Genomic DNA, 17,016 nt, shown 5'->3' on the forward strand with positions numbered 1-17,016 from the left:
CTATTCCTAAAAAAAGCTGCTTGTTAACATGGTTATGTTCAACTCCCAGCTGTAAAACATGCTGGGAGTTGAACATAACCATATTATTAAGCAGCTTTCAAGAATTTCAGTAAACAAGACTGGGTTTATAGGACCACGAGCCTATGCATTCTTAAACAACCAGTACCCAGTAACTGTTACTGAGGAAATAAATTAGGTTTTAAGTATAACTTCGTATTACTAGATTTGCTATAGTATGGAATTTAAATTTTTTTTTAAATTCCACAGAGAAAAATTTCCACTTTGAACAAAAAATTGCATGTGTATAATAAAAAGGAATTTACCAGCTTCGTTGTTTCAGTGGTGTAACATGGTAAGACCACAGGCAAAATGAAGTTTAATTACCTCATCATTCTTTACAGAAAGTATGTGACAAGAACCCTAGACTGTGGAATCCAAACATAGTAGGGGGAAAAAATACTCATTTACTTTCCATAAGTAAGTTAAACTACTAAGACTGCTCTTCATAGCTCAAGACAGCTTTTTTTCACTGTGCATGCATGCCCCACTACAGGGTTCACTAGTATCATGATTCTAAATAGCCTCTTGGAACCACAAACTTCATTTTTAAAAAAAATATTTTTTTGTATGTTGCCAAGGACATGGACACTATTTTCTCCTCTGTGGTAACTTTGAGAGCTATACATCAAAAAAAAAAACCCAATAATGATTGTGTGTATAACTCAACACTCAAGATGATAGCAAATGAAAAGGTAAAACTCCTCAAGGGAAAAGACAAAATAATTAAAATACCCTTTTCCAAGGGCCCTGCTAGATCTGTGAACAAATATATTTGTTTCCAGTATATAGGTCCTCTGAAATGTTTTATCACTACCAGAAGTCAAACGTCAGAAGCTCAACCTCTGCCAACACGATGCAGCAGGTTATGCTGACAGTGTTTCAGAAGGAGAGTTTTAAACTGATGCTTTTGATACAACAACATCCTTCAAGGCAACTGCAACAACTACAAGGCAGATTGTCTCACATAAGAAATCTATTTGTTTTTTCTGACATCCAACAGACTGATGAATCAATGTTACAAGGGAGGGTTTTTCCTTTGGCAGAAATGTTTTTTTCACTTTCACTTCCAGACTGGACTTCCTTTGCATATCCTATACCTATAGGTTTCACTAGGTGTTAATAAACACATGATTAAACCATGTTCAGTGGAGGGGGTTATGCTTTTACTTCCTCATTGCAAATCTGCATTGACTAATCTTAATTGAGATCTCCAGTTTTGTTCTCCCTGCAGTCCATAGCAAATCCTGGTCACCTCCCTCCAGGCAGCACTACTGCTTGCACAACCTGTTGAGTTAATTCAGGAAGCTGATCCATCTGAAAATAAATCCAACCCCGCCTATCTTTGCAAAACCAACACCACTGCTCCCCACCTCTCGTCCTTCCACACCCCAAACCCACACACTGCAATTTTCCAACCTTCTTCATATACCATCTTGAACCAGGTCATTACACACCTGTCAAGGACTTGCATATGGTATAATGCAGGTGACAAGGCTGCAAGGGCAAAACTGCAGCATCTCACACTTGTTGCATCCACTTTACCTTTTAATTAATTACATTACTCTGTGAAAGAACAGATCATGTACTAAAAGCCAGTCTTTTTCAAGGATCAGGCACATCCAGAAGAATCATCCTTTTCTTTCTTACAACATGAGTTTAGTTTCACAAGTGGGTTAAAAGAAACCACCTACAAGAACTGCTGTGTTTCAGAAAATGTGACAAAAGCAGGCATTCTGTCACAGCCTGAACACAGTCCAACCTGCTTTTGCAAACCCTTCTACACGTTCTGGGGGGGGGCAGGTATGGGGTGGAAGGGAATAGCCATCTAGTTCCCTTGCATGTCCCTGTGGAAAAACACTGATGTACACAGAAAGCATTCAGCAACAGCCAGGGATAGAGTCTGGCACTCTGCGGCAGCCAGCCTACCCAGGGTAAAGCATCCTGCTGGAGACCCCCCCTTGCACACTGCATGAAACACTACACACTATCAGCAGTCAAACACAACACAGTTTGTGACAACTAGCAGCACTCCAAAAGGTCAGAAGGTACAGAAAGCAGAACATGCATTCTTACCTATTCAAATTCCTGAGAAAGCAGACACATGCAGCTTCAGCAAAAACTCCCAGTGGACGTCACAATCTACTTCTGATGAATCATACCACAGTGAAACCTAGAAGCAAAAAAGATCATGGGCATGAACAAAATTTGAATGGGAAGCAATCAAATGAAATACTTTTCAAAAGGTAAAGGGTATTCTGAAACTTGTGCTTGTGAGAAGACAGAAGCAACAATGAAGGCTTATAAAACTGGGACTCTATAGATTTTTTGCACATAGCTTACGCATCTGAGAGAGCCTGTATGATAATTTTCTCACTACAACAATCCCAACCCTTCTTTTATCACCCCTTCTCTGAATCGTTATTTTCTTCCAGAACGCATTCTGCCAGGCATTTAGAGATTAAACACACATTTGGCAATGCCTGAAAGAAAGGGGACATTTAGCAGTGCTGTGGCCCACTTTTTTTCCCTCACTGCTCAACATAAAGTCTGTAACACATGCCAAAAACAAGGGAGAGCAGGAGTTTTTATCTAAGTCACCAGCTGCAGTACCCTAAAATTCTCCAAGTGCAGGAGGAAATGTAAAGGTTTCAAAGCTGGTCCTTCCTATTTACCAGGTCCTGTAAATTATAATCTCTATTTTTTCAGAATTCCTCTTAACATCTGACCTCTGTCTATTGCCACAGAAGGCTTGCATCTCTAGATGATATGAGTCCTCTAAAATTAGACCGGGCAAACAGATGTAACCATGGAGATTTATGCTGCAGTCCCGAGAACTCCGCAGAGGCACAAGCTGGAGGCAGAGCACATACTGCCAATGAATTTTTGTCTACTCTACTCCCACCAAGCTCACGTGTTAGAGGAGATGTACAGTGAATCATATCAAAGAGAGATTAAAATTCCAGCTCTAACTAAGGAGTCTAAAGAAAAAGACCTAGATTCTTCTCCAGCCTGGTTTTCCCCAATCCAGTTCACTGCACAGCTACATGAGCACCTGTGCTGACATTAAGCAGAGAAGGTATCAGACAGGAGAACCCAAGAAGGATGGTTCCTTTCAGCTGCAATGGCAGCATGAACTGCACATAAAACTACAATACAAGGGCTATGTATAATAATTGTTGCTGAAATTTGATAGGTTGATAAGCAAATTTTAAGCTACCCATTGCTACTCTCCCAACAGTATTTCTTTATAGAGTTGAATAAACTCAGATAAACTCAGAATACCTACCTGGTGGCAAGTACACTAGCATCAACAAAAATTCTTTAAGAAATGCCGAATAGCATTATCAATAGAACTCAAGAAAATAATTACTGCTATCTTTTTTAAGCAATTAAAAATACAGCTGAGGGGTTTTTATTGCAAGTTTAGGCTTATTTAGAAAATATTGTGTGAAACTACGACCTTGGTGAAATGAGAAGCATCAGCAAAAGAGCTGTAGTACACAAAAAATAATAATGCAGTGCAGCAAAAGCAGTTTATAAAAGGCAGAGAGAACTACAATCATGTTTAAAATAAGGCAACACTCCCAGAAGAGCTTCATTTTAACTTTCATATTGTCAACAAACTGAGTTTGCCTTTTTCATTAGAATCACATTCTAATTCTAGGATAGAAAAGCTCAATTATAACTCAGTCTAATGAAGCAAGTGTAAGATTTAAAGTCTATTTGTTTGTCATTGCAACTGACATTTTGGCAAATCATTCAGGTAGAACGTGAAACAATTTCCACAGGTAGTGAATGGTCTTCTGGTCAAGAGAATCATTTCCCTTTTTTTAGGGTGAAATTCTTTACAAATTCAAGCATTACTAAGACACATCACAATTCTGACCCAGAACTCTCCACTTCCTTTGGTGCTAAATTATTGACCTGCTGTGTAAAGATGATTTTTTTTTTTTTTATAAAAGAGTGCCTGTGAAGCTCAATTGTGATTGGGAAGACCGCCTACACAGCAGAGAGAGTGAGAAAACACACACTTGTAGAGCTGAAAAAACATCACCGTAGGCGTATGTAAGGAGGGAGAGAAGAAAGAACTTGGTTCTACTGAAAAAGGCTATTTTCTGACATCTCTCTTGAACAAACCAAAATGTGTTAATTGAAGACAATTCAAGGGTTGTTTGCTATGTTCCAGCTATCAATATGCAGTACTACAAGCAAGAGGAGGAATCCTTGCAGATTCATCCCTCCAATCTCAGAATCTGCCACCTACCCAAGGAACGCTTCACTTCCCCCACTTCTCTGCCACAACCTGCAAAAGCTGTTCTCATAAAACAGCAAGTCACCTGCAGAAACAGCAGTTCAAAGCTCTAAAAGTCTTATATAATTAATAACATTAGAAGTATTGAAATTGTAGACAAAGCTTGTTCAAAAACATAAGGAGAGAGAATGCTGTCTAAAAACACTAAGAGTAACTAGCATTTAATCTCAGCAGAATCTAACAGTATTTGAAACGGCTGAAAAAATAACCACAAGAACTTCAGATATTTTTCTCATACAGTCTTATAAAAAAATCTTTGCCTCCCTACCCTACATACCCTTCAGTCCCTTCATCTCCTAAGAGATGTAAGCAGGCATCTCCGGATGTCCTATTAATGAACTTTGATTTTCAAAAGAAAAAAGGAACAAGCATCAGTGGAAACAATCCTTCTCAGTTTACCTTTGGAAGGCACCACCTATGAGCATTATAATTCCTAAATAAAGAAGCCTCTATGAAGTGTTCTCATGCCATGATAAACATATGAAAATATTTTTATTAGCTCTGTCTTTCTCTTCAGAATAAAAACAAAAGGCTTTTGACATATAGGCTTTGGCTGATTATTACCACAATTACTACCAGGGGAATGAAGACAGCCAGGACGAGTTTCACCAGTGAACTTCAATAAACATGAGATGATTCATTGCAGGGAAAAGATGCTGTGATGCTGCTTCTCCCATGGCATTGGACATCAGCCTACAACCTATTTTGCAACCAGTCATAAGGAGACAGAACTTCAGCACCTAATTCCCCTGATTGTTTGGGCTGGTGGCTTCAAAGCGCAATGCCTAGCACATGTCTGAATTCCTGCACCCACAGAACACTGCCACAGCAGAGAATAGCCCACAGAGCAGTACTCCTGAGAAGCCATCTGCAACCAAAGCTTTCACAGGTTCTAAGCTTCATCTCCAACCAAACCATGCTGAATGACAGAAACTGATAAATAACATTACTACAATGTAAACTCAACTCTTCTACAACTTGTCAACTATATGATTGTTAAGGACTAATGCCTATTACACATACACCTCAGAAACACAGGCAGGACAGGATTTTGAAAAGCATCAAGCCTGACCTGACCTAAACTATATGGCAAGCAAAAGCTGCACACTCAGCAGAGTCACAACTAACTTGTTAAAATTACTTATAAAATGCTCCAGAGACTCAGTGAAGCACAAATTCTTCTGGGTCAGAAAGACAGATAGGGATGAAGTATCAATGGGAGCTATAAAACTCACCAGCAGGAGAACCTCCTGAAAAAGGAGAATCTGAACCAATAAATATGAAATGGCAAAAAACAGAAACAAGAAAAAAATAGGGTGACGTAGAAACAAGCACAAAAAATAATGGTCTATAAAAAAGTTCTAAGAATTGAAATCCCTCATTCTAGAAAAGGTGGAGCTGTTTATTAAATAAGATGTGTAGATTACTACTAATCTATGAAATCATAGCCATCCTGACTTTCACCTTGGTGAACAGTCAAGTACTATTTGTGACATTAATAAAAACTCTCTCAATAGTAATCAACATGTAATTCCAATAAACCAAAAATACATTAAAATATTACAGAACAAATGAATCACACCCAGAATTTAAGAAAGTGTATCCCATCATGCTCGGCTTATCAAGTTAAAGAACACTTGCTTCAAGAGTCACGGCCAGAATAATGAGATCTCTTGTATTCTCCATAGATTTCACTTTTAGGTAAAAAATGAAGTTTTATTTCTTCTTAGTGAGAACACAGCAGCTCAAGGTAGTTTGGAAGGCTGTCTTTTACCTTCAGGCTTTAAGACCTCCAGTCAGACTAAAGTTAGTAGGAAAGAAAAAAAGCTAGAAGACCACAGAGGGCTGTCAGAGGATACTCTGCTGCTGCTGACATCAAAATTCAGAGAGAACATTTACTTTTTGCTTTTCAGACGAAGACATTTAGGAGTTTCTCAGAGATAGGCTATTGACAAGGAAGTAGGTTGAACTAGTGAAACCTTTTAACTTTCTCACACTCTTTGATAAAATGGCTCAGGTTGGGGAAGCGTCTGGGTTTTCCCATTTTATGTATTTTTTTCTCTCAAGGGTAGACTAGAAGTCTTATACAGATTTACAGCCTGATAAAAAGTTAAATACCTTTGACACCATAATTACACAGTATCAATCAAAATTAGTACCATTGCATTTAATTCATTAACTACTCTGCTGCCATGTCAACAAGAGTCAATTACTGGAATTCTTAACATTTTCCTCAAAAGCAGTAGTGAAAATTTCATTTAAATTAACAGGAAAAGGCTTCTAATGCTTACAACATTATTCTCCTGAATTAAGAAGTAACTTCTCCTGATTATTCACAACCACCACGGCTTACAGACTTCTGTGCTGAGGGCAGTTTTTCTAGCCTCTAGTTTTTCTACACTGTGACTGTAATAGCATACAAGTGGCTTAATGTTTACTTTGACTTACTGTACAGTCTACAAGTAAAATACCGACACAAAGAGGATGCTGCCAAATTGAAAGAGCTCCTTGTCTATGAACTAATGCTTACATCCACACTTGGACTAACTGAAGTGAAACCTTGAGTTTACAGAGCACAACCATGAAATGTGAACTTTGGAGTTAGTCCTGATAACAGTAAGCACTTCAATGCAAGGAATGCAAATAGACAGTTCATAATGAAGAAAACCATTAACAAATACACAGAGTTGACTTTTCCCCCTTACATTAGGTAATGACCCATCCTTCATACTAATATTACCTCTTTAAAAGTTAGGTTTTCTCTTCATAGAAGTAATTCTTTTACTTTTCAGTCTAGCAGTCACAGCTAAGCTACAAAACAAGGATAGGATTTTACAGCGTAGAATGAGTTACAGCTGCCAAAGACAGAACTAATAATCTGTCTATGGCAGAAAATACTGGAGAAACATTTAGAAAGGGCAAATTCAGCACAGAATTTGCACATCCACAATTTGAAAACTCACTACTTTTCCATTCTGCTTTCCCATCCCTTCCCCCAGATAATTTTAATCCATCTGTCTGCTGTTAAAAGAAAGACTGAGCTGGTACCTCAATTGACTTTGGAATTTTAAAGCTGTTTGTCAATAAAAACAGAGGAAGCACCACAGAGAATATGCTGCTGTTAGGATGCTTTTACAGGCTGATAAGTGTTCAAAGTGCCTAGCAGATAAGGTAAATATCATTAAATAAAATGTAAACAAGGGGAAATCAAGAAAAGAGAAGGACAATGAGTTGCCAGGTCAGTCAGCAGCCAAGTGTTCATCAAAAATATTGGTCTTCCATCTTCTACCACCCATGGCAAAGGCAAATGACCTCTCTTTATATGAAGGCTTTTCATCAACACTTCGGTAATGCACAAAATTTAAGCAAAAACATTAGCTTTACAAATTAGGTGTCCAAAACCTAAAAGAAAGCAAAGAGCTACCTAACGGTGAACAGAGTAAAAGCCGTGAAGTTCCATCATTGAACATGTGTCACCAAACAACACGTGAAACCACATTTGCCCCATCTTCCACAACATACTGGAAGATTGCAGAAGCTCCATTACTTGACCCTTTACCACCAAAAAGGCATTTAAGCCAGGAGTATCCAAATGTAGATTTTGGTTACGTGCATTTGTGCTGTAAGAATCACTTGTCCCCTTCACAGCACACCAGCAACACCCACCTGCTACAGAAGGAAGCTTCCCAGTCAAAAGTTGTATAGATGCTTACTGCCCATAAAATTCACTTCAACTGGTATTAACTACATAGTACAGTTTCAAAATATCCAAGACAACATGAAAAATTACACTGAAAAGGAGAATTTATTGTCTTCAAAAGCTGTGAAACTGTATCAAACTGAAAATCCTAGTAATCTCTAAGTTTCACCCTCCATAAACCATATCTTCTATCCCTAACTGAAAATTCAACTATAATAACAAGACACAATTTTTTAGCTAGAAAGCTTTTTGCATATGTAACCAAACCTCTGCTCTGCTATGTTACAAACCTCCATTCATGGGGGAAAAAATTCCATCTACAGGGTTTTTGAGATAAAGCAGAACTCATTATTTCCATCCTACAGAAAAAGTCAAAAGTAAGATATTCCAGATATTCTCTCCTGCATTTCACAGAAACTGATCATCTATTATTTTATAAGACAAGCACCTTACATCTCCATTCCCATTTGATTCACTCGGCAGACTCAGTCATTTCCACTAGAGTTGAGGTTTCTCTGCCCATTCAAGGACCTTCATGCTTTTTGCCAGATTAAGATAACATTTAAAAGGATTCTTTGTTTCCCCAGTAAACTTGCAAACTGTTTTGTACTCTTCTCAGTAGAAAGCTCATTTATTCCCTGTTCAAGATATAAAATATTTCATAGTTGTCCTCTTGGTCACATAATGCTTCAGGAAACAAGAAAAAGTATTCTTCTGTCTGCTTAGATAGTACGAATATTATTACAGCTTGCATTAAAAAAAATTGTGTAAAGAATTTAGTGAAAACAGGCAGTCTAGCAATATGACCACATGTCTAGAGCTCTGCATAATTCAAACAAGCAATTTTACTTGTCTGCTTTGCAATTTTCCTATTAATGAAAATTATATTTACCTCACAGGGGGTCAGAACGATTAATTTCCATGAAGAGCTTGAATCTGAAGCAGAGGATAATTTGATAGATCTCCAAGGAGAAAGGGTAAAGGAAAAACAAATTAGATTTTTATACTCAGTTTCAAATGAGAAAATATTCGAATTGCAGCAGAACCAGCTACTGAATATTAGTAAATTTGCACATAAAAAAAAGAAAACTCAGTGCTAATATAATTCTTCTCAAACTACATGCCCAACCATGAACAGCAGCAGCCTCTTCAATGCCAGATTTTTATCTGAACAGACAAGTTTTGGAATCTTGATTCTTGTCCATTTCAGAGTTGCTGCCATATCATTAATAAAAGATGTTACATTCTAAGAACTTGGTGCTCATTTATCCCTGGGAAGAAAGAGAATTGCAGAACACTCTGAACATAACATTTTTAATAAACCCAAACCAAAAGCAAAATCCAGAGACTATTATTGTGAATCCAGAGACTATTATTACAGCTCACTACTATGGATCCATCAAAGTTCATTCCCAGTTTCAAATGCTCAACCCAAGGCCAGAAAAGTTACCCAACTGGTGTCAGTGGATACTGATCCCAACATTAGATCCATAACCTTTAAAAGTACTATGGTCTGAAGTCAAATGAACAATTACAAGACACAACACTGAACTCAAGTTAAAAGATGAATATATAAGGAAGACAGGGGTCTTCTGCTATGTTTTTTGACTGGAAGGGGAAAATAGCACATTTGTTTATCTACAAATGCTGCAGCCAAAACACTTTGTGGCTAAAATCCTTGGAGAGAAACACACTGCTGAACAATTCATTATTTTATCACAAGAAGAATACTAGACACCCTTGTTTCTAATGAAACTGCAGTTCTAGGAAACAAACTAAGAAAATTATTCATATGAGAAATTAGATTAGGAAGAAACAGAATAGTATGGCTATACATTCTTAATGAAGTACATTAAACAACTTGAGATTCTTCACTTCAGTAATTGTTCATTCATGCTGGGGAAAAACAACCCAGAAGTACAAGAGCAGAAGAGTGACTAATATAATGACAACATAGGTTTGACTTAATAAAATGACAATGTAAGGGGTTTTTTTTTATTTAGATGTAGAAAATAGTTTATTTTTACTTTACAAAAAGATACCCTAAGAAAAGGTTCTCCAGTGTTACAAACTGCAGACCTCCAGCACCAGGCCATTGTATTTGACCAAAACTTACAGAAGTTGCAGAAGCTACTGTTAGATGTTCACCTAAAACTAAAAAGGGTGTGTGAAGAACACAACGCTGGCAATAAGGGAGTCTGTGTTTTTTTCCAAGCCACAGAACCACAGAGGAGGAGGTGCAAACACCTCCACCAGCAGCTGCACTCCTCCAGAAGACAGTCATGTTGTTTTCAGCAGCTCAGGCACAGAAGAACCCGGCTCACCCAGCCAGAAGCACCCACTATCCACATCCAGTTCTTTATCCAGTACACTCTGTATGTCAGAGATTCCCATTAAAGAGAAAACTCTAATCTTATACCAAGCTAAAAATTTCAAATGTAAAAGCAGAATTAGTAAGAGAAGTGTAAAACCCATATTTACTGCAAATGAACATTTCTTTTTAAGTAATTTCACAATCCAAATAGCATCTTCTGCTTTAGTCCATTTGAGTCATATTCCACCAGTCAGAATTCACACAACATAACAATTCTTCATCTGCTTCCCTATATCCTTTTGTGCAGAGCCTAAAACACTCTTCTAAATAAAGGCTTTGAAAATGCTCTCTGAATGGTTCATCCAAACAAGCATGCCAGCTAAGGTGTATATTCCACCAGTTAAATGTGAAAATAAATAGTGGCTATAAATCTTGAGGCAAAACATTAACACATTTTCCCTTAGTTTTTCATAGAATTATTTGTCCATTCATATCCAACAACTGAAAAGTTGCACAACTCAGTGAGCTACAGTAAGAGGAGAGTTACATATCAACGCTATTAGTTAGAAGTTATGGACTCCACATGACATTCTTCCAAATATGCAGATACAGGAATGTATCCAGCAAAAAACGTTATTCTCTTACACTAAATAATAAGAAATCTGAAGTCAAGTAATCATTCTGAAATACTGTCCACATCGTTCTTATCTACAAAAAGCTTTACTGCATGCCTAAAGTAAAATCCAACAATCTCTACTTAATTTTTTTTCCATTGCAAAAGAACACACAGACAAAGCTTCAAACTGCTTTACAAATAGGAAAATGTAGAAAAGACCATTTCAGGTGCACTGTGGCCATTTAAATTACCTAACAGCATTTTTTTTCCCCTATACATTTGGAGGCCCACTATGAAAACCCATACGATGCCACTGACAGTGTCTACAAGGAGCATATGCCAGGTCTAAAATTATTTTTATCCAGTCTTAACAATATGACAGCATCATTACTACAATTGCACAATGATTGGCTTCTGATGGGCTTAAGAAAAGCAAGGGAAAGAAAACATCAGTAATGCATTACATGGAACTGAAACAATTTAGAGCAAGAACTTGGGGTACAAGCACAGTTTTAACAAATCCTACTTATAAAAAAACCCAGACATACCATAAGTGTCAGCCAATTTCAGAAACATCCTATTAAGGCCATACAGGTCCAGTCAAACACATTATAAAGCACATACTTGCTGCTGACTGGGGAGGGGCAGAGGTCTCTTGCCTGGGAGTGTCGGCTTTCAGCAGGATTGATCCCTCAACTCAGCCCACCCTGCAGCTGCACATACCTGTAAGCACAGGAGGTAGGAAGGAGCAGCCAGGCTGCAGGAGGACAAAAGCACCATGTGCCCTTGCAGGGGCTACCTGGGCTTGTGCCATGCTGGTGTAGCTGCCCCTGACACCTGGAATTTCCCAGGCAAAAAGTTCTCTGTTTTGCTAGGAAAACACAGATCCCATCCCATCCTGCTAAAACAGCAATTGCCAAGAGAGGGCTGAGCTCTCAGACAAACCAAGGAAAAATCTCATCCTATTGGCTTTACTAGTTACTACTGTTCATTGCTTTGAGAGAAAAAACACCTGAACTTCACCTGAAATACCAATTTTGTCAAATACAAGCATACTTAAAATCTTTTCATACTCTCCAACATTAGGCTTTGATGCACTTTTGATTCTCATTCCAAGTGATTCAGCACAAGCATTTGAAAACAATACAGCAGGTTACTGATGTAAAGGGAATTGAAGATGTGCTTCTGCGGCTCTAATGTCTCTTAGGTTGGAGACAAATCAAGCCCAGACTGGAGCACTTTTAATGGACCTTTTTCCATTAGTATGTATTGCAGATTCATAGAGTATCCTGAGTTGGAAAGGGCATACAAGGATTGCTGGCCCTGCACAGAACACCCCAAGAGTCACACTACACACCTGTAAGCATTGTTCAAATGCTTCTTGAACTCTGTCAGGATGGGGCTTTGACCACTTCCCTATTCCAGTTGAACCTGTTCCAGTGCTCAACCACCCTTTGGGTGAAGAACCTTCTCCTAATATTCAACCTCAATCTCTCCTAACACAGCTTCATGCCATTCCCTTGGATCCTGCTACTGGGCATCAGAGAGAAGAGCTCAGTACCTCTCCTGAGAAGTCACACACTGCAATGAGGTCTCCCCTCAGTCTTCTCCAGGCCTAACAAACCAACTGAATCCAGCTGGTACTTATATGGCTTTCCTTGTAGACTCTTCATTTTGTAGCCCTCCACTCCCTTATAGCTTTGTATCTTTTTTATATTGTGGTGCCCAAAACAGCACACACCACTAGAAGTGAGGCCACCCCAGGGCAGACAGAGCAGACAATCCCCTCCCTTGCCCTGCTTTGCCTGATTACCCCAGGACACAGCTGGCCCTCCTGGCTGCCAGGGCACTTCTGACCCATACCCAAACTTGCCAACGACCAGGACCTCCAGGTTCCTTTCCACAATGCTGCTCTCCAGCCTCTCGTTACCCAGTCTGCCTATACACCCAGGGTTGCCCCATCCTGGATGCAGAATCCAGCACTTGTCTTTGTTACAACTTCATCCCATTGCTGATTGCACAGCCCAGTGATTTGTCCTGGTCCCTCTGCAGGACCTCTCTGTCTTCAAGGAATCGACAGCATCATCAGCCAGCTTACTGGCTGGCTTCAAGTAACCCTTTGAGTCCTATATCCTAGTCATTTTTTAAGATGTTGAAGAGAGCCAGGCCTAAAATGCAGCCCTGCAGAATCCTACTAGTGACCAACCACCAATTTGATGTCATCCCATTTCCTATAACCCTTCTTTTTTTATAGACACCCACCAAACTGGCCAGCTTTAACCCCAGAGCTTTGGCCACATGAATTTTCTCCCCACAGTGGCAATCCCCTTTGTATTCTTCCCATGACTACTGAATATGATCCCAATATTACCAGGTAGATTGTGCCTGGGCTCGTCTGACCCTTGCTGCTGGGCCAAAGGCGGCAACTGTGGTATTTCACCTCAGAGACACTTTTGGCTGGCTGGATGTTGCAGCTGGGCACTGAAACAAATTCAGGCTTGTAGAAACTCAGTTGACCTCAGGTGGAAGGGCTTAAGGCGATGGTGAAGAGGAAAAGGAGACGGATTCTGTCGGAGGGTTTACATCCAGAGTTTTATTCCATGGTCACAGACCTCTGAATCTTGGTAACAGCTCCAACAGAATACTAAGCACATGGTCCTGGCTCAATTTAAGCCCAGGGACAGGGGGAGGGGAAGGGACAGGTGAGCCACCAACCAGGTGGGAGGAGGAGGGTCTCAGGGGACAGGGACACATGGACAGGCCAACGCCCCCAGGCCTGGATTGCATCCTTTGAACCTGACCACCCACACAATGGCCTTGCTGGAATGTAAAGACTGATTGACAGCCCAGCAGGGGGCGAGGGGGAAGGGGAAGAGAGGTACTGCCACACCTGGGAAGGGACTGGGAAGTCTAAAACAGGAAACTGCAACACACTGCAACACATGACAGCAGACAGCTTCCAGTGGACATACACTTTCTCTTTTTGCCTGAGCTCTAAAAGAAGATCCCAGTTCAGCCAAGCCAGCCTTCTGTGTTGCCTGATCCATTTCTAACATTAAAAAAAAACTGAACTAATTTTTAAGAAAGATCAGAAATTATAATCTAGCAATTACATAGAAGAACAATTTCCAGCTCAAATACTTAAGAGAACAGAGCATTACTGACATGTTAAACCAAAAGATGTTTGGCCTGCAAAATAAGGAGATCCACCATCCCATATCTCACTTCAGTGTCTGGGTACAGAATAATTAGCAGTTCCAGTTCGGACTCAGCAAACAGAAATGTTATACTTGAGAAGGAAATGTTTGCAAAACTAAAGATATGTATTTTTATGGTGTTTCAGAGGTTTGGTTAGGATGATGGCCTCAAAGGACTTCACTATCACCAGGGTCTGAAGCGCCACAGCATGTAAAGTCAACGTGCTAAGGAAACACAACTCCACTGCACAGGGGGGACACCACACAACAAACCCATATGCAGCACAGGATTACAAGATGCACACATTGTTAACACATTTTTAAGAATTTTACGAACATTCTCTGCAGACAGATTGGTTGCACACTGAACACCCAAAATAGCTGGTAAGATACCCGAGAACAGCTGTCAGTAATAACACAAAGCTTACTCTAGAGGAGAAGAGACTTCTATCATGCTGCTCACTCCCTTCTATCCTTACAGTGCCACAGAGTCTCAATTTACAGTCTTAGGTTGCTTTCAACATCGACATACCTTGATCATAAATATTCCTCACACTTCTCTAGCTTTTTGGATTTTTTGGGTTTTAACAAAGCCCAAGTAAGGGCCTTTCCTCATATCTAGACTCTCCTATCACCAACCTCAAAACAAAACCCACCTGTTATCTGAGGGCACTTCTCCAGATAGGAATGTTTGCTTTCAGCCAAAAGAATGCTCCTTGTAATCCCTGCACCAGGCAGCAGACTGCACACAGTTTGGCAGAGGAGGAGACAGGAATATCAACACTGTACAAGGCTCCAAAGGAAAACTAGCTTCAGCAAAGCGTGCCACCAGCACAGCGAATGCTCACAGACTGACTCTCCTCACTCAAGCACCTCACATTTTCCATTAAACAAGTTACAAAAATAAATCCCAATGTATTGCAAATCAAATCTTAACTAACTGCTCATTAAAAGAGGAAAACTATTAGAGCACATATAAAAAGATCATTTCAGGGGGAAAAACACTAATCTATGGACATCAGATGTAAATAATGTCAATGTGACTAAAAGAAAATATCCCTTTATTTTTAAGGTAACCTACAACAACAAAAAAACCCTTCAGATTCATTATTTCACCACTCAACAGAAGCCCTGAAACCCTTCCTCCCTCTAGTAGGCAGGGAGAAGAAACCCCAGAGAAAACTGTGAGGGCCTTGGGAGGACCCTACCCTCTAAGCAAAACCAAGGCAAACTATTCCAAGTCAGCTCACACCAAGAAAAAACACACAGTGTAATGGAAGACTAATTTGGCTGTATGGTAATAGACACAAAATAACTCTGGCAATTGAGAAAATATACTATAGACACTCTCCTCTTGGAAACTGTCTACCAAAATGTGTGTGCACTGTGTTTATGTTTAATTTTCCATCAAGCCAAATTCTGGTTGACATTCACTAATGTGTGTGCATAGATCTGGAAGGAAAGAGGGAAAAATGAGAGAAAAGCAAGATGCCAGACCATTACTTAATGAAATTATTGGCTAAAGCTTACTCACTTTTTACAGAATTTTTTGTGGACTTCAGTAAGTTTATAAATACATCCTTCTATCTGAGAAATACAGCCTAAGGATTTCCAACAATTTACCTTTAACTACAGTTGTTAATATTTTTTTAAGCATACTTATATTGAAAACACAAATAGCACACTGGAAGACTCAGAAAGGATTTTTTTTTTTTTTGCAGCTGTATTTTTGTTAGGCTTATTTCACAAACCATTTGTTTCTCAGTAAAATGCATACATAAGGGGATATCTGCTCTTAAACAAGCTCAAGTAAAAGGTTTTACCTTCCTCCTCTTTCCTTTCAAGCCTTAATTGGCAGATGGTCAAGAGGATGTTTATAGTAATAGAGGATGTTTATTAACCAGCTTTCATAGGTTAGAGAAGCTGGTGCCTTAATAAAAACATTTGACAATACCTTTTAGTGACCAGAGTACTCAGAATGAAATGCATTCAAATAATTCTATTTTAAAAATACTTCAGAAACACTGATCCTGAACTCATACACGCAAAGCTGCTTTTTATACTACAGCTCTGTGGGTCTAAATCCTCAAAATACAACCTTCCTTCAATCTCTGTCATATTTAAACATGCCTTTAATTCACAGCAAGTTCCAACAACACTTATGGAGTAAACAGTTTCCAGCAACTCACAGGTTTGAGAAAGATACACTTAATTCCTGGTTGTCCTCAGACTACAATTTTGATGAAACATCATCTTCTTTTCACCAAACTTTAACTATGTCTTTCACTTATTAACCAGGTCACAAGTCAGATTTGCACAAAATTTACCCAGCTAACCACAGAAACATAGCATACTGGATTTGCATGGATTACAGAAGACATTGTTCAACCTTACAAACTAGGACTAATCCACACTCGGTGTTCAACTTCCTTACTGGAGTCCTCAAACATTTCTCCTTATTACCTTTTTGTGAAGCAAAAATGTCCCCACTTCAGAGACATAAATGAGGTAGGCAAACTGAAGGGCAGAGCCACTCACTGGGCATCCGTGGTGCCCTCAGGGCCTCCCCAAGGCAGCCAACCCACAGCAAAGTACCATACTCCTCCTGGCAGAAGCAGGAGCTGCAGAGGGCAGGAGTCTTGGCTTTTTCCACTCTCTCAGCCCTTTCATGCTCTGTCATCAATTGGCAGCTGATGACCTGGTGAACCAGATCAGGAGAGCCAGCTCAACTGGAACCCAGCACATCTTCTCTGGCAGGTTAGCTCTGACACAAAGAGCAATTCCCACACAAGTCTGCTGAACGCCTCTCAGAATTCC

The 17,016-nt window shown here is 39.5% G+C and overlaps 1 protein-coding gene across 6 annotated transcripts in view; it reads right to left on the reverse strand.

Moving 5' to 3' along the window:
- Positions 1 to 17,016, reverse strand: part of SIPA1L1 (signal induced proliferation associated 1 like 1) — a 201,353-nt gene that overhangs the window by 132,501 nt on the left and 51,836 nt on the right. For all 6 annotated transcript variants that reach the window (XM_054276442.1, XM_054276441.1, XM_054276444.1 and 3 more), the window contains one exon: positions 2,134 to 2,230. The gene's annotated coding sequence lies outside the window, so the exon portion shown is untranslated. The remainder of the gene's footprint in view (positions 1 to 2,133; positions 2,231 to 17,016) is intronic.

Source organism: Melozone crissalis, unplaced genomic scaffold (assembly GCF_028551555.1).
Source record: "Melozone crissalis strain CALT ecotype California unplaced genomic scaffold, PUWL_Pcris_2 ptg000018l_1, whole genome shotgun sequence".
In the NCBI taxonomy this organism is placed as follows: domain Eukaryota; kingdom Metazoa; phylum Chordata; class Aves; order Passeriformes; family Passerellidae; genus Melozone; species Melozone crissalis.